Genomic DNA, 23527 nt, shown 5'->3' on the forward strand with positions numbered 1-23527 from the left:
TGTGATCTCCTTGTGATTATTTTTTGAACGCTTTTATAATGAGACTATTTTCTCATAAAAAAGGAATCCGTCTCCATTCCACCCTGTGAAATTGGATGTACAGCGAGACTGTTGCCGACGTTAGACAAGCGCCACCACCACAAGCGACGCATACGTCACGAGCGCCCGAACGTGTGCGGAAGTGCGGCACACATGCTCCTTCTTCTGGACCCTCCGCCAAACACGCGTGCCTTATTGAAGTTTATTCATTCTACAGACGAAGTTAGGTCAGAAAATTTGTGAAGTATGATTTGCACACAAGCTGCAGACATGATAGCTTCGGACTGTAATTCAAATATACGAGAAAACATAATTTTCCGGCTGCCATTTGAGGTTTGTCTGAGCGGCCGCGGCCACTAGGTGGCGGTGCTGTTTGTTGGTAAGCACGAGCCCACGAGAAATTCCGACCAACTACAGGCTTACACCTTCTCTGTAAAAGAAGGAAAGTCACGTAATTCCTTGCATAGGGGTGAAAGGAAGAGAAGCAGCGGCAGACGTTGCATAGAAGGTTGCTAGAACACCTTTGGGATCAACATGTGTGAACCTTGCGGTACCTTACCACATGTACGTAACTCGAACATTATATTTTCTTTCTTTTTGAGATATGAATATTTCAACGAGGCTCGTCAAAAGATTACATCATCATTTCGATTTGTTAACGAAACTGTAACAGTAATTAGGATAAAAATAATAAAGAATTTTTCTGGAGACACCCGTGATTTCTCCAGCTTTGAACTCAACGACAGGAACAGGCTCTCCCAGCTCACACCACCATCTTCCACTTGACAACTTCTTTCGGTTTTTCAATTCCATTCGTATCTGCAATTCGAACATCAGAGGTGCAGTTTATTCTTTATAAGCTACACTCTAAACGACTAGTGCCCTTTTCTGCTTGTTTGGGACTTTCGGCTGCTATTCAAGACATTTTCATTGTACGATAATGAAAACATTGTACGATAATGAAAATGTGGTAAAGGCGCGTGCTGGAGAAATTTCATTGACACTGACGACGTCCTAAGTGGAACAAAGAATGTCCCTGCTAGTGTTGGTTTCCTTTGTTTAGTGTATCAATTTTTTTTCAGTTCCTTTACTTTCAGACAGATACATGCAAAAACGGGCGACAAAAGCACCGGTGCCTTTAGCGATTTGCTAGTTCGGGCCCTTGCAATAAGTGCACCAACCTATATGTGCCCAGGCGCCAGCAACAAACATGAATAAAATGTGAGAACTTTTACGTTTATAAAACATAGATTAAATGAAACAAACAATCAACAGAAATAATAATAATCATGTATGTAACCAACAAATGAAAAATCAAAGAGGGTTGCTTTTTTTACCGATCCGGAAAAGTGCACACAGTGCCAAGAGTAGCGAAATGCTAGTACATTGTAGTTCAAAAACAGTATAGCATACTTTTATGATAGCCATATAATTCGGCAAGAAGTTGAACATTGTTATTAAAAAAATGTCCTTTGTGAGCAAGAAAAATCGGGGCTTCTTTTTATCTCTACTGGGAGAGTATGCCATATTTTTCTGCCCATATCTGCTAACAGTCGCCTACTGCATAAATTCTGAATGGCCGGTATGTTGAAATTATGACTATCTTGTCTTCTTGTGTGTCTTTTAGCTTTGATGAAAATGGTGGAGGGAAACGGGTCATTACTCGACATAACTGTATGCACAGCCCGTGCTGTTTGATAATCGCGTGCAATTATCGAGGGCATAATCTGTAGTTAGTGAAATATTGGTTGAGTACGTTCTCTGCAGTCTGAAAAAGTTAAAACGCGCAAACCACAGTTTTTTTCTCCAGAGGGATGAGTGGTGCAAGATACGAAGAGTAGGTATATTCCCATGATTCTACACAGTATGACAATGAAAACATTGCGAATTATTTCAGTGTCAGCGTAGTTACGAGAAAGTGCTGGTGCGCCTGACTGAGCACAAAACATGCATGGTTTAGTTTCTTGCAAATGTTACTATGTTCCTTAAAAGGCACTTATGAATGTACCGTAATGCCAAGGCATCGACATGGTTCCACCTGGACAATTTCATTGTTACCGATTCGTAACGTTACTGAACCTTTATTTTTATTGTCCGATGATGTAAAATATTATGTAATCAGTGTTGGAGGAGTTTAATATCAGTTTACACTCAGTGAGTCCCTTAGCTATCATATTTAGTTCTTTATTAGCAGCTTCTTCTATTTGATCATTATATTTACCGTAAATAAGTACAGCTGTGTCATCAGCGTTTATAATGGAATCGCCTCTAGAAAGCAGTTGGGTAAGTCATTTATGTAAAAGGCAAATTGGCCCTAATTCCGGTCCTTGTGGTACCCCATGCGAAAGCGGCAAGAAATCGGAAGTGTTTGTTTCTATATGCCATCTCTGCTGTCGATTTGTCAGATAGCTTCGAAAAAAGCTTAACGCTATGTCACGAAATCCACATCAATCTAGCTTCATTAGTAATAGTTCATGGGCAACCATACCAAACACTTTCTTTAGGTCTAAAAATATGCCAGTAACTGTTTCTTTGTCATGGAAAACATTATATCTCGTATTTACAATGGATGTAACGGCTGTCTTTGTTGATCTCAGCGGCGGGAATTCGTGCTGATTAGGCACTAAGATGTATTTTAATAAAAAAGCTTACCATTCGTTTCGTTATCAGTTTCTCAAATAATGCATTAATTGTAGATATAACAGCTATAGGCCCGTAATTTTCTAAGAGATCAGGATTTCCGCCTTGAAACACAGGAGACACCCTTGCCTTTTCAAGAATATCAGGGTACGTACCGGAGTGATAAGCTGTGTTGAATAGCTTCTCTAGAAACGGACAAAGCGTGAGCATATTCGATTATGGAAGCTTTAGTATAACAGCGGCACGAGCTGCTGCTTTACCGGTGGCAATGACAGCACCAGAGACCTAATTTAAGTGGCTGTTATATAAAAGAATACGAATGAACGCACAGTACTAAGAGGCAATCTAAAACGACTAACCTCGGCGCAAGATTACGGCCAATATGAACAAAATATTCATTGAAATCATTTGCCAGCTTCCGTTTTGAGTATTCTTATAGGGAATAATCTTGTAGTTTCGGTAGGTGCATTTTCCCCTTGATGACTGAACTAATTGTCAGCCATAGCTATCTCGAGTTTTGTTGGTTATTCGAAATAAATCGATCGCAGTATGCTCCGGCGTAACGTTGCTACCAACTTGTATCTGAAAAACTTGTATTAGTTTCTGTAAATGTATCTTTGTCTTGTTTGTGGTTTTTGTAGCAGTAACATTTTTTACTAGAAAGTTCTAAAGTGTTTCGTGTTACCCATGGCTGAATGAGATGCTCAAACTGTTTTTTTGTTTGTTTATTTGTTTGTTTGTTTGTTTGTTTGTTTGTTTGTTTTTACGGACGGGCGCGGTTATTATAAATCGCGAAAGAGCACTCTCAAAGCGAGCAAACATATTGTTTACTTCACTGTCACATAGCGTCACCTCTCCAACTGCAGTGAAGTTGTCGCGCAGCAAGTTGTTGTCAAAACGGATAACCAAACACTATATAGATTTGGGTACACTAAATGAGAAGGAGGCCAACAACAAAATAGGAAAATGATCGGTTATGTCGGTATCTAATATTCAGGAAATGGTATCGACCGAGTGGAAATTTCATAAAATGTGATCAATAAATGTGGCAGAACTGTGAGTAACGCGAGTATGGTGCGTAATGACATTAAGAAAAGCCGTAAGAACCAATCAGTGTTCTATAAGCGTCGTTAGCGCTTCCAAGCAATTCTAAAGTAATGTCACCACATTCAATAGAATTCTTTTTCTTTAGTGATAGCTGTTCAAGAACGGTTTCCAAGCAATCAAGAAATGTGGTTGCGTTACAACAGGGTACATTACTCCTATTTTATTCCATTGGCTAGCTCAATAAAGAACATGTCATGTTCCCGCGGTATTTGAATACTCATTGGAGAAAGAATTTTGTATTCAAGTTCTTTTTTATGTATAACAACACACCTATCTTCCATATTTACCAGGGCGAGGAGCAGAGACCATATTATATCCAGTTATGCTAACGTGCTCATTTGTTTTTAGGCACGTTTCTGCTCAAGCGATCCCATCGTGTTCAAATTTATGTTCAGTCAGTATAAAAACAAGCTATTTACATTTCTAATAATGCTACGAACGTTACAATGTAAGAGCTTGAAGTTATAGGTGTCTATGAAGCCTATTTATTTCTTGCATTGAGGAGATTTCAAGGTTCATTTACGTGTTAAGGTTTATACACTTTTCGCAAGGTCACTCTCTCGTGAAATATGAATCACAGAAGACGTTTCTATTTTGCGAACAACAATCTTGCCCTGCGAGACCCACGAAAATTTCCACTGTTTTTTTTTTTCGAAACTGAGTGGCCTTTCCAAGCAAAACCTTGTTTTGCAGATAAGAGCATTCGTTTGTGTAGACAGCCTTTGTGCCCTCGAAGCCGAAATAAGCCGTAGTTAGCCTTTTCTTCTTTGGTGCCTGTACCACCCTGTGGCGAGAAGAACGACTGACACACCTGAAAAAAACATTTGTCTTTCCTTTTTCCTTTGTAGACACCCTGTGTACGGCATCAATTTCAGAGATTTGGATCTTTGTCCCCAGTTTTTCACCAAGATCATGTATGGTTACCTCAGGACGTTCTGAGGGATCATGTTGTGGCCCTTGAATTTCAATGTTGTTCTGTTTGCTATGCTGTTTGAACTCGATCAGGTCTGCTCTAGTATGAGCGAGTTCCTTCTTTATGTCTTCATTTTCTTTTTTAAGGTAAATATGATCCTTATTAGATTATTGAGGTCTGCGCAGATTTCAGTAAGACTCGTTTGAAAATTATCAAATTTATCACTCGTAAACTGAATTGGTGTTTTAACGTCTTTAACATTCTCGCCGAGCGTTCCAACGCCAGCCGTAAGCTCATTTAGGACATTAGCAAGCTTTTTGATTGTAGTAGGCTGTTTCTCTCCCATATTGGATCACCAGTAACGAGCGGCGAGCGACTCGTCTTTACAACAGTACGCAAGTAAAAATTACGCACCTGCAAGCGCACGTGTTGCGGACTGGTAACAGTTCGCTGTTGACGCACCTTCAGTCGCCCACTGCTATGCAGGGTGATTGTGGCGCGACTTCTTCACATATGGTCCATGTCACCGCCAGGTTTGTTTGCCATATTGGTCTGGCGTAGGCACCTAGTGTCGGATACCGTGTGATGATATGATCCAGTCGGTGCAGCACACCGGCTCGGCTGTTTCACAATCTCGAAGTGTACACGTTGCAGTCAAGTAAAAATTTGCCTGTTGATCTGCATCAGTCGCCCGCTCCTATGCTCAACACTGGTGCAACACTGAATTTCATGCCCCGTTGGACTTTTCTCAATATTGCCTCAATATTGCCTCAATATTGCCTCAATATTCTATGCAAGCTTCGCTTCGAAAGCATAACTTCTTTTCGCTTTATTTCGTTCCTTGAATCTTGTGCGAATTTCTCTGTGATGACGTCCACTGACACCACTCTGGCCAAAAGTGTTAAACTACATTCAGAGTAGACATACATAAACATTATGCATAGAACACGTTCTAATAAATACCTTCGTCTCATTAATTTTAGAGGAACATTCATGCGCGTGAGTAGCGCGGAAGAGTGGCCTCAGAATCCCATCTCAGCGAGCATTACACCTCGCCCAACCTCAAACGCACACATCTTGCCTTTACTGAAAGAATTGCTTACAGTCGTCATCGTCAGTTCGATCTCTCCTCACTTGGTGATGTTGATGTAAAATTGAAGTTGAGGTTGGCTTAGTGAGGTTGCGCAGCTTTTGTGGAGGGTCTTCTTTCCTCACGACCATGTCAGTGTTTTCTTTTCAGTTGGTAGTCATCTTGCTATATGTGTTATTAAACTTTTTCGTGTCCCTTTGACAGGACGTCAATTTGACAGTAGGAATCGACTTTTTTTTGTCCTGTCTAAGAGCTTCGCGCGTTAGTGATCATTGCAATTGTTACCGTGACACCGTCATTTTTATGGTTTCAACTTGGTAAATGGGAACCTCGTGCTGTCGCCATCGTACTAATACCTTCATTGTCAACGTCATGATGTTGTCGTCATCACACTGCTTTGCACAGTATTTACGTTCAATTTGCCAAGGCCTTGCGCGTCTGATCTGCCTGTACACGTATCTCGTTGAAACTTCGTCAGTAGCGTTGGCACCCTGAAAACTCAGCACCACTACGTTTGCCTCGACTGAGCGGCTATTGCGTCCTGACGCTTAGGTCGCGGGTTCCGTTCCTAGTCTTAGCAGCCACACCCTATAGTGCAGCGGAATGCAAAAACACTTTTTTGCTTTTGTTGCTGTGCTCTAGCTACCTGAGTTCCAATTACGGAACATTTGCCCAATAGTTCGGAGATATTAGTTGAGCTACTACTTCGATAAGAATGTGTTTCAGGTCATAAGTCCATAATCTCCAATGTAGTTGGATAGTTTTGCTGTATAGGTACAGGGACACTAACGATACAAGGAGACCGATGTTATCGTCTCGGTCTTGGCGTCTTTTTTCTGTTTTTGTGTAAGATTTGTCTAAGATGCTCCTGACATTCGACGGAATTTATAATAATGGATGGCAGTTCAGTACGTTGACATTTGGCTTGAAGCAAATAACAGTACATTTTCGTGAGAGCATCTGTAGAACTGTAGCAATGTGTCATAGCGCGCATGGCTTCCAAGATATGAAACATTCGTAAGCATTCGAGAATTTCAACGGGGGCTTGCAGATCCCGTTCATAAAGATCGCTTAAAATGACAGAAAGCTGAGCTAGTTGGCAAGGATTCATAATGCAAAGAATGTCCACTTCTCTTCTCCTGTGTCCGTGTCTGCACGTCTTAATCCTTCTTTGCATTATGAATAAAGATCGCTGCCTTTCAATCTGTTTCTTCTTTTTTTTTGCCGGGCTTTCAGTGTTCAGTGCGGTAATAAAGAAGAAAAACATTCTGGAGAAACATTCGACGTTTATTGACAATGTGAGCGAATCGCCGAACGCTGCCTCGAGGTATCAGCTCTCGTTTCACTCGAAACACTGGATTGTGCGAAAGCATCGGCAACCTCCAACATATTCCGAGACTCTCCCGGTTAAATTGAGCGAGGCTATTGTGAGATGTCAACTGCGCCGGGTGATTAAGTGTCGCACAGCTGCGGAATTAAGATTTCGGAGAACCATGCTGGCGGCCTCGAACGTGGGCCGAAAGAACGAAGTCGTGCGGGAAGAGATTGAGAGGCTCCCGGGCAGAAAAAATACGTCAGCCGCTTCCTTTACCATCATTAATCTCCCCGTCGCAATGCGCCAGAGGGATACGCGTACTCCGTTTGGAGAGAGCGGCACCGGAATTCGAGGAAAAGAAAAAACGAAAAGTAAGGAGACCATACCAAAACGGGACAAAGTGAAGGATGTTCGTGGTGTGACATCACGACGCGGTCGGAACCTTGAAAGCGGTGCGACTTCCTGGAATCGCAGAATGACGAAACATAAAGCGTACAAAGGGGGAAGGCAAATAAAGGGGAACACCTAACGAGTGACTCGCAAGCTGTTCGCCGTCTCGGGCGCGAAGACAAGATCATTGCGTACGTGAGGCGCGTGAGGCATGTCTCTATGTGCGTTGCACACAGAGACATAGAGACATTGGTGCAAAGCCAAGCCCAGCTTGGCTTTGCATCAAGATGGACCCTTGGAATCGAGACGGCTGATGTGCATTCGGATGGCAACGCAAAAGAGATAGTGTCGAACCACACAGAGGTGCACGAGACAAGCCGCTGAACAACTGAAGCCTTAATGCAATTATGCATCTTTTTTTAAATACAAAAACCCCGTGCGCACTCTCTTGGTACGTGTAGGCCAAACCATTCGAGTAGATCAACTTCGCCAGTCGATCTGCAACTATCAAAACCCAGCTCACGCCTAAACTCACCAATGAAAGAATCGCTCCACGCGCAGCGACAACGCGCCAGCGTAGCAAAAAAAAAAGAGAGAAGAAAGTAAATGTTCTCGGGCCAATAGTCGGCGATCGTCCGCTTCACTTCTGAGTCAGATGGCCGCGGTCTTCGTCGCCGTGGGTGGTATGGTTACCGCGGTGTCACTGAAGGCGTTCCAGAGGCCACAAACAACCTTTAAGCTCCCCCCCCCCCCGTACTCTCCCCCAATCTCCTTCATCCTTAGGTTCACTACTCGCCCACCGTGCAGGTCACAGTGCCCTCCTCGCACCACCGCAACTTTCTCTCCTGCTGTTCACACTAGCGGCGTTGTTCCTGCGACGCACCTCGGCGCACCGCAACACAAAGCAAGAGCAGCAAAAAAAGTTGCCGCCTTCGTCGTCTCTCCAGCGTAGCCCGCTGTGAGGCGCGCCGGCGCAGCAACGTTCCGTTTGTTCTTCACGTCGCCTTTTCACGGCCAGCTTCGCAACTGCGCGCACACACACGCACACGATCCGCCCTCTCTTAAACGCCCTCTCGTGGCAAGTGTCGGGGTTTTCTTCAAGGATTTCATACTACCCTCTGCCCCTCATTTCTCATCTTCTCGCACGCAAACCGTCTCTTCGCGCCTCGGAACAGTTGCCTCGTCTGTTTGTCCGCGCCTCTGCTTTGCTTTCTCCATTCGTGCCTGCTGGGCCATGCGTATACTACGTGCCGTGCTTTCTCGAATAGTATGGGCATCCTTCGCTCGCTCTGGCTGTTTAGTATACATACACATCAGACAACTTTCGTGGTGCTTGGGCTCCTCGCACCGAAGCCTTCCGCGGTGGGCAGCAGCACCAAAGCGCTAACATTCATCCGTTCGACTACGCGTCTCAACAATTGCCGGGAAGCGCCAGTGAAACGCAGTGATCATTTCTGTCGATGGGCAGGCACTGCCATCAGCTTTCTTTAATGAAGGCGGACTGTTGAGTGGAGAAACATTCTAGAATGCGGGGGAAAGTGCTAGCATGCGGGCGAACGCCTGAAGAAGCTGAATCAGAAGAAAAAGAAATGATTCACATTCGCGTTAACACTTCGTCCCATCGCTTATCGCGAGGAAAGAATGCCCGAGATCGGCAAATGCTAAACTACACCCTGACCGTGATGTTATGACCGGATGCTGTCCCGCTCAGACGCGGCAGCGCTAAAATTCTAGGCCGAGTTCTGCTCAGCTCTGGCCTGGGAGACGCTCAGCTCTCAACACAAGGAGGAGCGACGAAACAGGGGCGCGTATCTTGGAATTACGAATGTTGCTAGCTGTCTTTCATTTTTTAATGTATTTTATTATGACATGCAGCAGTAGAAGTACATTCAGTTATGAGGTATATACAGAAGGAGTTCCCAAAGAAATGTAAAGGCCACGTTAATACTTATAAACAAGAAACAAAAGAGTTTACAGCTGGGCGGCAAGTGCTGTGCATATGCAAATTGATAAACAGTAGGATATAACTATATTAAATAGAACTGCATACGGAATATTTAGTCGCGCTCGCACATATTGTGAGAAAGCGCGCCACCCGAACTTAAATGCGCTAACGATAGAATATTTGTAATAGTCACTCTGTAATGTCTTCAATAATGATGTCTAAGCAAAACCAATACTGAATTTACTATAATTTGTTCTATAGTTAGTGCAGCCCTCGTAGTCGTGGTCGACGACATTGTCGCGATAAACTAAAGCGTCGCAGCGGTTACTGACAGATGAATGCCGCATGCCTATGACGTGTCATCGCCAGGTTTGTCGTTGTTACGTCTCCATGAGCGTCGGGGTCAAGTCATGCTGAATACCCCCGTTCTCGTCAAATCAGTGAAGCTACAAAATGCTACGTCAGAACTGGGTTGGATGAAATATCATTTATTTCTTGGGAAAGAGCCCAGGCTACCTTGGCAAAGGCGAGAGCCTTCTGCGGCGGAATAATTGAGGCATTTGCCACGAGAGACGCAGCAGCTACAGTGCCCGCACATCTGCTGAAATGTCTTCGACATTTCATCGTTTTTCAGGCTGAGTCAAGGTCTTCGACCTCGGAACCCTATAAAGATCATCGGAAATTTATCATAGTGCCTTAAATAATTTATTATGATAGCTTTCTTTACGAACCACTTCCGGTGTCCTTTCCCAGGTGTATGTGTTCTGACGTCATGGTGCAGAAGGTGGTCACGTGGGAGTAGGACATCCAACCTTTTTCTGTGCTAGCTCCAGCTCGCCCGGTCATCCGCTACACTTCTGCTCACTGCGCAGGCCGATGCAGCAGCTTTCGCAGCTGTAGAAGCTGAGGGATGCTAATGCAAGGTTTGCACAAAAGTCGCGGGAGGGATGTTTTACTATACCACAACATGGAGCCCTAAGTTGTTCTATCGTTTATAACGCGAGGTAAGAGTCACGATAAGTAGGGTTTAAAAAGCACCCCGAAGCAATTTACAATGCACGGCTCTTTAACGGATTTCATCGAGACAACCGCTGAAACTTCACCGTCCAGTTATGCGGCCAAAGTACGTGGCCAAATGTACGTTTCTGATATAACCAAATCTGCTGTAACCAAGGTTGGCTATCCCACACAAGGTTAACCCTTGCTGCCTGGAAGATCGGAAGTAATAAAGAGGTGAGTAGGAGAGAGGAAATATGGAAAGAAACAAAGACGAAGATAGAAGAGAAGGATTGTAAAAGGCAACTACCGATTTCCTCCGGGTGGGTCAGTCCGGGGGTGTCGTCTCTGCATGAAGCCGAGGCCAAAGGGGTGTGTTGCCGCCGCCGAGGTGCCGTAAAGGTCCGAACACGCCGCATTGGCTCAACCCCCACGATGCCTTTTTCCCCGAACATGGCTAAGCCGCGCACGGTTAGACGCGGGAGGGTCCAAGCCTCGTGTGCTCGGGTACGTGGTGTCGCAACACACCAAACGCCTGCTGACGCAGACGCCCCCGCGGGGGCGTCTGCGTGTCTTCTGTGACATGCTCAAAGTCATTGTCGTTGCATAGCGAAGCAAGATCTTGACTTTTCAATGAAATAGACGCGACCAGCGTGCTTCTCAAGTCCATTCCTATCCTAAGTCTACAACTTGCTTCGCGCTGTCGTTTCCTTGCCAAGCAGCCATGACAACCTACCAAGCTTACCGCGCTTATCAGTCATCGTCATCCGCTGCATACAGTGTTGCCTTCAACGGCCTCCGAAACCCACGAATAGACGAGACCACTCTCGGAGTCTGTGCTGAGCATGAAATTCCACGCATACAGAAGGCAATACAATGTTCCGCATGCCTACACAATTTCTCGTTTACATTCTTTTGGCGTGCAACTTTTTTCGACTAGAGAGTATGCATGATGGGGGAAAAAGAGGGTTGTTGGTTCGTCGATACACGGGGTTTGAACTCCCAAATCGACACTGGGACTATGAAAGGCACCTTAGTGGGGGTCTCCAGAATAATTTTCCACCACATGGGGCTCAATAACGTTCACCTAAATCTATGAACACGAGCGTTTTTGCAAGTCGCGCCCCCGTCGATATACTGCCACCATGGACGGGCTTCAAAGCCGCGACCTCGTGCCCCGCAGCCCAATGCCATAGCCACCGCGTCACCGCGGCAGACGGAGAAAAAGAGGAGACACCTGCGGGTAGACTTCGTGGGCGTTAAGTTCGAGAAAATGTGGTAGTGTGAACGCCTTTACGGTGGTCCCCCGTCTGCGATTCGGGCAGAAGGATAAAATAAACGAAGGGAAAGACTTTTAGAAAACGGCGACCGTGCTTGCAGAGCGGAGCGAGGTGAGGCTATAGTTTGCCGGCTCGTTGTCTTGTTTGCGTCTCGGAGTCCCGCCGCACTCTCCGCGCTCAGAAGAGCGCAGGTGTCGGAGTCCCCGTTGCGCCCGCGTGCAGATAAGTGCCCGTGTGGACTCAGGTGTTTGGCTTTCGGCTCGGCTCGGCTCGACTTCGGCTCCCCGCCGTCAATATAACGAACGCACACAGTATAGTGGCAACGATGCGCAGCTGCGGAATCTCTTTTCTTAGTTGGCTTCCTATTCACACCTAATCGGAGGATGACTAAAGAAAGAAAGAAAGAAAGAAAGAAAGAAAGAAAGAAAGAGCAACGTGCCTGAGGTCGACCAGCAGGGGTTGGGTTGAGGCGGGTATAAGCAGCACACGTGGCCTCGAGGCGATACCGAGCGCGAGCAACACCTCTTAGGCTGAGCTTTTTCTTTGAATGGCTTTGTTTGCGCTAGATTAGAGGAGCTAACTAAGTATACACGCGCTCGGTGTCCGCGTAGCGAACGGTGAGATCTGGGGAGAAGCTCAAAGTCAAACATGAGGAGATATTCAGTTCCGACCGACTGCGAAGCGCTTCGTTGTTCTTCAACCTTGGCGCTTCGCGCGCCTTTCTGAGGCGTATAAGTGCATTGAGGTGGCTTTTCGCGCTCTCGATGCAAGAAGCGAAACGCTAAATAACAACAATGCACCAGACGCATACGAGATCCAGCACATCTGTGCCTTTTGCGCGTCCGGCGACGAAGTTTGCGTTCCACTTCCGCAAATATTTAACGTCGTGAGCCCCCCCCCCCCCCCCCCCCCCCCTTCGCACCACCGGGTCCATAGAAAGAAGACGCGTCGAATGGGTCTCGCACGGGAAAATAGGGAAACGGGAGCATTGCATATAGGCGCCTGCGTTTCGAAACGGTCCCAAAACGCCGCCGAATCAGCGGGTTTACTGAGGTGCTTAACGATGACTTCACGGCACCAAAAGCTTACTAAGAAGCGTAAGTGGCAACTATTATGAAAGGAAAGTCTGATCGGGAGAATGAAAGCGCCTTTTCTACGTGTGCCAAAGAAATATTGAGGAAAACTTGAGGCGACAACGGAGGGGCATAGTATCAAAAGATTACCAATAATTACTGAAGTACTTGCAAACTCCACACGCGTAGTTTAGGCTATAGCAAACTAGAATGTTGGCAAATACTTTGTTATCTATACCGTATAGTAGCATAGAATCGAAAATGATCGCGTTAACACATGTTCATCTCTATAATCAATAAAGAACTGACCTCGCATTCTTCTCCAAAAATGCCAAGTTAGCATTGAGTAAATTGGGTAACCTGGGAACGTAAACGAGTCTGCCAGTTGAAAACTATGTTCTTTCCTGTCCTTTTATTAATTATCATTAGAGAGACAAAAAGTAGTCCTTCGGCGTTGCGCTCGTATCCTTGACCATTCCAAGAATATGTGTAAAATACCGTGGGTTGGCCATTCCTGAAACTAGTACACATTATCATGATTGGCCAGGATTCCTCGCAAGTTCTTTAATGCAATGTCATCATGCGGATCGAACTTTCTCCTTCGGCTATGTAGGGAGGTGTTTCCTCGGTTGAGCAACTGGCGGGATGAGAGCGACGCTGTGTGAATGTACAGCAGTGGAGAGCTGGGATGTGAAGAGCCCCGTGACAACGGCAAAGGCTTCGGTCGAGGGTGTGTATGACAGGGGTGCTAATATGAGCTCCACCATGGCGCTCTGCATGGAGAGGGCGATAACAAGGCGATAACTTTTGGTTTATTTTATTAATCCTTGCATGTTATTATGGCCTTGTGTGGATGTGCATCTTTATAATAACGCGATAGCTTTGGTTTATATGAATAATGTGTGTGTGTTAATACAACATTGTGTGGATGTGTTTGTGATAGCACGATAGCTTTGGTTTACATTATTGGTGCGTACGCTTTAATATAACACAAAGAGATGTAGATAGGCTAGTTGGTTGCTGGCTTGATGGAACATGGTTATAATGGCGCGTTTTGAGGACAGGACGTAGAAAGAACGCACTGTCCTCGACTGTCGGCGACTGTCCTCTGTGCATTCTTTCTGTGTCTTGTCCGCAAATCGCGCCGTTATAACCACGTTCTACTAATATAACACTGTGTGGATTTGTTTAGTAATTACGTCATAGCGTTCGCTTATACTATACACATGATTGTGTTAACGTAGTAACATGTACGGTCGTATATGTGCAAGTGCAAAAAAAAATTATAAAGATCAGTCGTTCTGCTGTTGTGATTAGGTTGATGAAAGGGGACGTCGCAGACTCGCGAAAGGCAGCAGTAGATCATGATGTCATAATAACTCATAGATAACCATGAGGTAGAAGAATTCATGGTGATGTCAATAGAAAGCCATCAAATGGCAGGATCTTATAACGCTATCGCATTACAGTCACTCGAGTGAAGCATAAAGCTTACGTGGATTTTCTTTTCCATTTTCCATAGCTGTTTTTTTTTTTTATATAGGAAGGTTACCCGGGCAACTCCCATCGTTAACGCTATCGGTTGAGTATCCCACGTGACCTATGCATTACGTTCATAGCGTCGCCGGTATCTGTGCTATAGATGCAACGTGCTCACGCACTTAATGCCCGGATCTTCCTTCTTTGCTATGCCATCTTTTTTTTAAATCGACGAAGCGCGTTTTATTTATGATGTATACAATGTTACGGATGTTACCGGTGGTGCAATAGCTTCGCTACAACCTTTCCGGGCACCTTCGCCGAGCGTGAAGAGATAAGGTCCCGCGCATGCGCTGAAAAAAAAAATACACCGAAGGCGATCGAGCCGCACTCTCCCGTATATATAGCGAGCCCGTTGCCGCCCGGCAAACAACGCCGTAATGCCGGCAAGCCGAACATGCCGAGGCGCCATGTTTCGCGTGGCACGCGCATAATCCACCGTTCCTTTGCGCAAACTTCCACTGTCCCGCTCCCGAGTAAACAAAAAAAAAGGAAACGAAGTATGCACAACGTCAGCAAAACAACAACAACGTACATAACGACATCGACAAGCGAAGGCACATTCTAACCCCGGGGATCTTCGCAACATGCAAGGAACGTATGGCTGCCGAGCTGTATACGAGACGAGGTTCGTCGGTGTTGTTTACTGCTGGCGCTGTTCCCGCTGAAGGCGTGTCCCTAACCCGGCGCCAGCGCATTTCCCAAAGTGTTCCAAGTCGGCGCGCCGGCGGCCGCTGCGCGTTCGCTTCTCTTTCGGCCCGCTGGTGCTCCATGGGCCGACCAGCGTGCCCCCCTTGTCCCCCCCCCCCCCCCCCCACCTCGAGTGCGCAATCATGAAACGAGCTGCTCCACGCCCCTGGATGGAGCGCGCGCCGCTGCGGGATCTACCCGGCGAGATCTATACCTTATAGCAGGGGGCCCGAAGGGCAGTTAACAGCGCACGGGTATAACAGGGCGCAGAGACACATCCCGCACCGCGGCGGCGCGGCACCGCTGCTTCGGAGGGATCGCAGGCAGTGATATCTCGGGCCGAGAGACGAATTACAGGCGGATATGAAGCGGCGCTACGGAAAGGGTGTAGGCTGTTACGCCGTACAGCTGGTCGCGACCGGCTGGCCAAGCGCGCATGGTTTCGCCCTTTTGCGATGGGAACAAATCGCCGCGTCGCCCTCCCGCAGGGGGGCGCTTCCCTCCACACCGACCTTCCTGGTGTGGCGCTTTGCCTTTTCTCGCATTGGACGGAAGGCGACCCTGCGCGAGAGAACGTCTACGCTCGGCGTTATGGGCTTGGCTCTTCCTCGCGGCTCGGCTAGAACTTGCCGACCGGCCAGATTGCGCCGCCGTACGCCGCGACCCGGCGCAGCGCGCAAATGACGTGTCCCTTGTGGTACATTCTTGCACTTCCCTTGTCTCCCGACGCGGGCAGTCGGTGGAGTCGAGACGAACTGTAGTAGACTACTCGCGGGGCGCGCGCACACACACACACACACACACCCTGTTTTCCTAGCTGCTGGCGCAGCATTGGCCGACATCACTTTAGGAGGAGCTGCGTCTTGTGGTTCGAGCCAGCAACGAATCCGTTTCCCCCCGACAGTGCGCATTGCAGGCGATGGAATGGAACGAGTTTGTAGGCTCGCCACCCCATATCCCATGTGTCGAGCTGATTTGGCGTGCGATGGGGCACTGGTCGTGTCTGTGGAGGAGGACAGGTGCGGCAAGTTGGGGCAGGTTGGTTGAACTGCGCGGTAACGGATAAAAGGGGAGAGAAGGAATGAGGATTCCGAGAATGTATGCAGCGGATTCAAAGAACGAAGTAGCGTACGTCACTACCATACGTTCTCTGCGTACGGTTACATTGTTTCGGCTTTCTGTTGACGCCATGGGGAGAAGGGTTGACGTAGTGACATCCGCGTAGGGCCGAAAGCACTCCGCGTGGTTGGTAAATTGCAGTCAGAGGGTGCGTTTTCATCCTGGCCAGCATTGTATGGCCGACAGGACTAAGAGCAGTAGCGTCCAGCTTTAAAGGTATAGAACACCTTTCGAGTGCATCTCTCCTTCTTGCCGTAAAGTTATGAGAAAGAAAGAACTTAATATAAACTGTTATCGCTATATATAATGTAGGACTTTGGATGGGCGAACCTTACAAAAACACAACATGGCTCACTTTAGGCACGTAAAAAAATGACTGACAACATTTTCTTACGCACACGCGAACTTCTTGCCGAGCTTCCAGGAGGTTGCTCAGCCACCATCTTGTCGGGGCTAGCAAAGTGGCCTGCCTTGCTCTTGACTTCGATGCGATCCCCGCGAAGTTGTCTTTTCCGCCAGCTTCGCCGGAGCTGAAACGAGACTTGAGATACTCGCAGTGCGCTTTGGTGTCTGTTCAGTCATCAAGTGCGCGTATGTCTACCACCCGGTGTAGCTGTGGACATCGTCTCCAAACATCCTACAGCGTTCGAATTTGCCCACCATCACAACGTCACGACAATATTTCTTTTGGGTGACAACCTGAGGGTGCGGTCGCAATAAACGCGCCATTGTATCATTAAAAACTAATCCGTATATAGGGGCGACAGACACGTCCGCTTACTTAAGCGACGTCGTTGCGAAGGTGGGCATCTTTCAATACCAGCCTCCCTTAGAAACTACGTTTGAACCCTTTTCATAATTGTAGGGCTAGCTTTCCCACAAGACAGTGGCCAAGCTAACGGCGGCGTAGCCTATCCCCAATATTTCGGGACGTGTACACGTTGCGCCATCTATCAGCGGTATCCGCAGTCACCGCCGCAACTGAAAGCACACCACAAGAAAAATAATCATATCTCAAGAACACTATTAGTTATAGAAAATTACTCGTGGTAGTAGAGACTAAAGACCCACTGGGAAATTCTGGTGAAATTAAAGAAGAACTTGGGGTCTTACGTTCAAAAATCACGATCTGAATATGAGACACGCCCGTAGTACGAGAGTATCGGATTAATTTAGACCACCTGAGGTCCTTTGACGTCCGCCCAATGTATGGTATAAGGGGGTTCCTTCATTTCGCCCTCCCGTCGAAAGGCGCTCACCGCAGCCTGGATTTGATCCCACGCCTTCGGGCATAGCACCGCCACGCCAAAGCCACTAAGCAACCGCGGCGGGTCGGTGAAATCCCGTAGCGTGCCACGAAGCACGTAGGTTCCCAAACATTTAAACGAATGGCTCTGTTGTAAAATATTCAAATGTCCTGGGAACGTACATGATTTGAAATTCCAGTAGCGTGCCACAAACCACGCAGGTTCCCAAGACATTAGTGTTAATGACTGTGCTGTAAAATATTCAAATGCCCTGAGGAACCTACGTCCTATAAAGTTCCCGTAGCGTGCCAGAAAGTACACAGGTTCTGAGGACATTTGTGTATCTTACAACAGGGCCAGCACCAACATCAGAACATGTTCATATGAGCCTTATCGTTTGCAGAGAGCGTGCTTCTAGGCGCCAATTGTTTCCGTCGAAGCATCTTGCCACAAACTACGCCATTATATATGAAACACTGCTTGCAATGGTTAGAATTAAAGCCTATTTCACGCTTCATCCCCAAGTTCGAAGCTGGTAAGAGGCATATTCTTTCTCTTCTTAAACTACATATGCACCTTTGGCAGTGAATAAAGATCAAGTGTATCTAATATCCTCTCACCTGGAGAAAGTATATATAGATACCGCACTAAAATTATGCGCAGGCACGTGGACGAGAAATAATAACTAGACATTCCACTTCGTTTTTCATGGACGAAATACATGTAATGAGTAAGTGGTTAATCAAGCTAATCGTGTTAAGATAATTACTATTCATAGGATAGCTAACACCCCGATTGCCCATTCTTCGTAAAAGTTGCAGTGAGCCGTGCAACGTACCAAAAACATGTCCAAATCGGCGCAATCAACCGCATCGCTTATAACGTGTAACTGTCGTGTCTTGTGCGCGCACGGCAGCAGAACTAGCTTTTCTCTACGCAGCATATTACACGCATGCTTAAAATTCATCCATAATTTTTACAGACGAACTCCTACCACTGAACTATGGTATGAAGGTTTTAAACAGTGATAAGGTGCCTCAGAAAGGCTGGCCAACGTTTTGGTAGGAGGACCTATCTTCGTCAAAGGCGGGCTCGTCATCCTCGGCAGGTCAGTTTCAACGGGACAGTGGAGTGACGTCACGTGTGGTCATTGTTGGTGGCGACTGGCTGTAAAGGGAGAGACTGAAAAGAATATGAGCGATGTCGTTTAACGGCTCCAGGCATGGTTTCTAAAATGAGGGGACGAGAGGGGGAGAGTGGGAAGGCTACTTACGAAAAATTGACAAACTCTTACTACGTATTGTCATCCCGTTACCCGCTTGAAATTAGCTTTTGAATGACGAAACAGACACTATAACATTTATTTCGCGCGCGCATATTAACACGTTAAGGAGGACCTTACACTACCAGTAGGCGCAAGCAATCTATACTTAAATCATGTTTACCCCGCGAAGTATTTGCTTTAAGTCTCAATCTCCAGTAACGGCATTTGTCTGGAACGATCTCAGAAGAAACTGTAAAGCGCAATTTGCTGTCATGTTCTCAAATGCAGATTCTGTCGTAACTTTCGTTTAGTATATACGTTTTCGCCGTTAGGTAACCTCATTATACATGATCACTCTAGCTAAAGCTTGATACAGGATGTTTATGTTCGCTGGACGGACGGACGGACGGACGGACGGACGGACGGACGGACAGACAGACAGACAGACAGACAGACAGACAGACAGACAGACAGACAGACAGACAGACAGACAGACAGACAGACAGACAGACAGATAGATAGATAGATAGATAGATAGATAGATAGATAGATAGATAGATAGATAGATAGATAGATAGATAGATAGATAGATAGATAGATAGATAGATAGATAGATAGATAGATAGATAGATAGATAGATAGATAGATAGATAGATAGATAGATAGATAGATAGATAGATAGATAGATAGATAGATAGATAGATAGATAGATAGATAGATAGATAGATATGTTTCGACAATGCACATGTTTCAACACGCAGAGTTCGACAAGTACCACTACCGCAGGCATCCTCTGAATCACTGCAGCTGCACTCACCGGTCAAGAAGAATGACCCACACCTGCGCCGTTGCCTCTTCAACAGCCCTCCGTGGTGCTGAAAGGACGCTTGACTGGGGCAGGTGAGCGCTCAGTAGCGCACGTGCGCTTTCCATTGTACTCGTTGACGCAGCCGCACGAACCCATTTTTCTCGCGGTAGAAGAGTCAAAAGTTGGTATATGCTCAAGGGCAACACCTGAGCGGTTTCAAACTGTTGAGGTGTTCTTTTGAAATTATATTTTCGCTTTACTCTCTGGAACCTATCTTTTGTGCCGAAAATAAACTCTCATAGCCGTATTAAATGAATGGCAGATTTCCTTTTCGTTTTTTAATTTCTACAACGTCACCACGAAGTCGCAGATTTCGAGGCTCTTTTTCTTTCGTCTTCCCGTATTTTGGGCCATTCTACATCTTCCAAACGCTCTCCGAGCTTTCTAGGAAATGAGTGTTTGGTTCGTTTACAATGTAATGTATTCCTTATTTTCTGATGAACGATTAGGCAGGAGTAAACGCTGTCCAAGTTCATCACGCGACGGGCAGCTGGAATGTGAAGCTCGCAAGGGCGTCGCCACCCGTCTGTCGCGCGGCTGTCACGTGTTTTCCGCCTTGCCAAACCTCCGCTCCCAGTAACAGTGACTTTCGCTATTCTAGAAAGGTAATTACACTAACACGGCTTAACTAGACATTCATCTTCGACGACCCTTTAAGCCTAGAACACCTTGGTTTCCGAAGGTCAGGCTCATGAAGAGCCAGTGAATAAGGAACTTGTTAAGGTCCTGCTTTTCGTGCCAGCTGTTATCTCAAATGTCTCTGTTAGCTCAAATGGCATCGGCGAAAACGCTTTTGTGTGTAAGGCCGCATTGTCGCTCGAAGCACCGGCCATTCAACACTGACACACGCAGGCATGCGCACACAGAGCTTAAGCGAGGCAACACGCAGCCTTACTTCGACAACTCCTGTCCAAGCTCACCGTGCACCACAAACACCTCACACACAATGCACTCGTCCGTTCTTATTTGTGTGTATAAAAAATGAAGAATTTTTTTTTCGAGAAACCTACGGTTCGGACACTTTTATCAGGGCTGTACGTTAAATACTATAGGCACGTTTACTTTATGCTACGGAAAATACGCCCGTCTCGAGAAGATAACTGGCTCGCAGATTCTCGGGGTGATTGAAGGTTCAGAAAAACAAAGAATAAAAAATTGGAGGACGCCTAAACTTAGTGGAACGTGACAGCATTCAAAGATCCCTGACTGCTTCTCACGCTTCCCGGCAAATGTAGCCTATGTAACCGCAATGTTTACCGGGAAACGCTGGCGTCGAACGCTATGCACGAAGGCGATCTTTCTAGTAGAAACGCGGCCTCTTGCTTGTGCCTATCCAGGGGATGTGCACAGCCGTGCCAAAAAAATTACATCATTTTCGGGTTTCTGTTATTGCTTCGAACTTTTAATGTTTCAGTTTGAGGAGATTTAACATAAAAGGCATGCGCGGTCGGTGTTTTGTTTCATGACATTTGTTTGTGGGCTGTCATTCTCAAAGTTCCGAGTAATGACTTTGTCAAGAATGTAAGACAAGGAATGAGCAACTTTAGTGATAGAATGGCGTGGCAATAAAACCCGCCTACACCGCATGTCATATAGCAAGCTGTGACATATACATAAGCCTAAATTTATACGGCAATTTTCGCTCACGAACGACTCCGCCGACGCCGAATTTTTTTCGACACGACGCCCTTAACGCTATCTTAAACAATTGTCACCCACCCAAGAGCAGAGCTTGTACAGTTTCTGGCTACTGCAGCCGTCAATAGCAGTCTTTTCCTTTCACGCATACATACAGCAAAGCAAAAAATTATTCTCTGCAGCATTTGCAAAATTTGCATATGTGACACCATTAACTGACCGAGTTCATCAAAGCACTTTTGTATTATACCTGGGAAGATGGTCTACGGGAAAATGATTGGTATTGCGCGAGTATATGGGCACATAGACTGCCCCGTGATTTCTTTATGCTACAAAAATCCAAACCAGCACCTTTGGCTCCAGTTACGCTGGTCTAGCAGAATGCTTAAAACGACATCTAGAGAACTTCTGTGGCTATGCACAAAGTTAACAGCGTAAGCCTGGACATGAATACATGGTCAAGTGAGCTCGGGATATCAACAACAAGTAGTGCTATCAGACGTCCCCAACATATGCGGTGGCATCGAGGCAGTACCGTGGCGAATCCCAGTCAAAGCCTTAAAGTGCTTTACGCCACTGTTAACTCTAAACTCTGCTCATCTTCGGTATATAGTAAATTTCCCAAAGAGTCTAATATCGGGAATTTCAACCCTCTAAATATAACAACTCCGTACACAAGGACTGATAAATTGAAATATAGCTTTTTTTCTCCAAGATCCATCGAAATGCGGAATCAGCTTTTTTATTGTCACTTCGATCTTCACATCACAGAAGACTTTGCAAAACTTGTCTTGTCTCATAGCCTGGCTGGCTAGTAACGGAACCAATTGTTCGACGTTCCCGGCGTAATTCGGCAAGCGATTACCAAGACGACAAAAGGAAAACAAAACTACATTAAAATATTCGAAAACACATGGTTCAATTATACAAAGGATAACAGCAAACAAGTTGACCATGTGTCCCATTATACCACTTACCCACTGAACATGAAACGCTTCATAGCATTGGAAAAATTGTGTGCTGCCAAAAGATACAGGGTATGAGGGAAGCCAGCGTCGTCAGACTCATACATTCCTTCGTTATTAGCCACATTACCTATGCGGCCGCCTACCACAACTGATACGCGGCCGAATATGCCAAACTGAACACCCTCATTAGAAGAACGCACAAGATGGCTCTGGGCCTTTCAGACAGCACAAGCACGGAACTTCTGCTACAGTTGCACGTCCGCAACACGCTCAAAGAGTTAACTGAGGCACACGAAATCTCGCAACTTGAGAGACTAGCGAAGACACGAACGGGCAGGAGCATCCTGGACAAACTCGGGATAACTTACCAGAAGCAGCACGGCGACAAGACATCGCTTCCAAGCGCGATCAGGGAAAAGCTCCAGGTTGCTAATCTACCCAAGAACATGAACTCCGAATTCAATCAGAGAGAGAGCAGAGCCAAGGCTTTACTACATGCCTTCGGTAGGGACAAGGAAACGCTGTTCGTAGACGCTGCAGAATACGAGCATCGACGTGCTTTCGCAGTGGCCATCCTCAATACCGACAAACAATTGGTCAGTTCATGTAGTATACGCGGCAAAAACCCCGAGGTAGCGGAAGAGGTGGCGATAGCCTTAGCCATCGTTAACCCCAGTTGCAGATACGTACTCAGTCACTCGCAGACGGCGGTAAGAAACTATGCACAAAGCACAAGTTCGCCGATGGCTGAGGCTATACTCAAAGACAACGCGAGCTATATCACCTCCGAGGAGACGGAGGAACGACACATTATATGATTCCCGGCTCTCACGTCCCCCGACGCCCCCGTACCCAACCTCAACGAGGAGCTCCACCGCGTTGCGCGAGGTCTCACACTCCGCGACCGCGTGGACGATCCTCTCTTGGGGTTAGAAATACGACGGAGGCATGGACAGAGGGGGACAGAATGACCAGGTACTGCGATATTGCAAAATTTTATGAAAACTCCAGGCGTGTTTATCCACCCCCTGACCCCAAACTCTACAGGGCCCAATCGGTAGACTGGAGGCAGTTACAAACCAAGACCTTCCCCAACCCCGTCCATCTCAGAACGATATATCCAGACATCTATTCAGACGATAACTGCAAACTATGCGGCAGGGATCACACATCTCTTAGACACATTCTCTGGGAATGTGAGATTATATGCAGAGAAAATAGAGTTTCCCCAGATGAAGCTGTGGCGCGATGGACGGCCGGTTGCACACCTCAATTCTCCAAGATCAACTATGGGCCATCCAGCAAGCACGTGAGACGGAGAGGAGACAGGATCTCCGAGTCTCCTCGGGGGCGGCCTAGGCCCGGGCCACGAATTGGCAGGATTTTCAATAAAGTTGTTACCACCA

This window comes from Dermacentor andersoni, chromosome 10 (genome assembly GCF_023375885.2).
Source record: "Dermacentor andersoni chromosome 10, qqDerAnde1_hic_scaffold, whole genome shotgun sequence".
In the NCBI taxonomy this organism is placed as follows: domain Eukaryota; kingdom Metazoa; phylum Arthropoda; class Arachnida; order Ixodida; family Ixodidae; genus Dermacentor; species Dermacentor andersoni.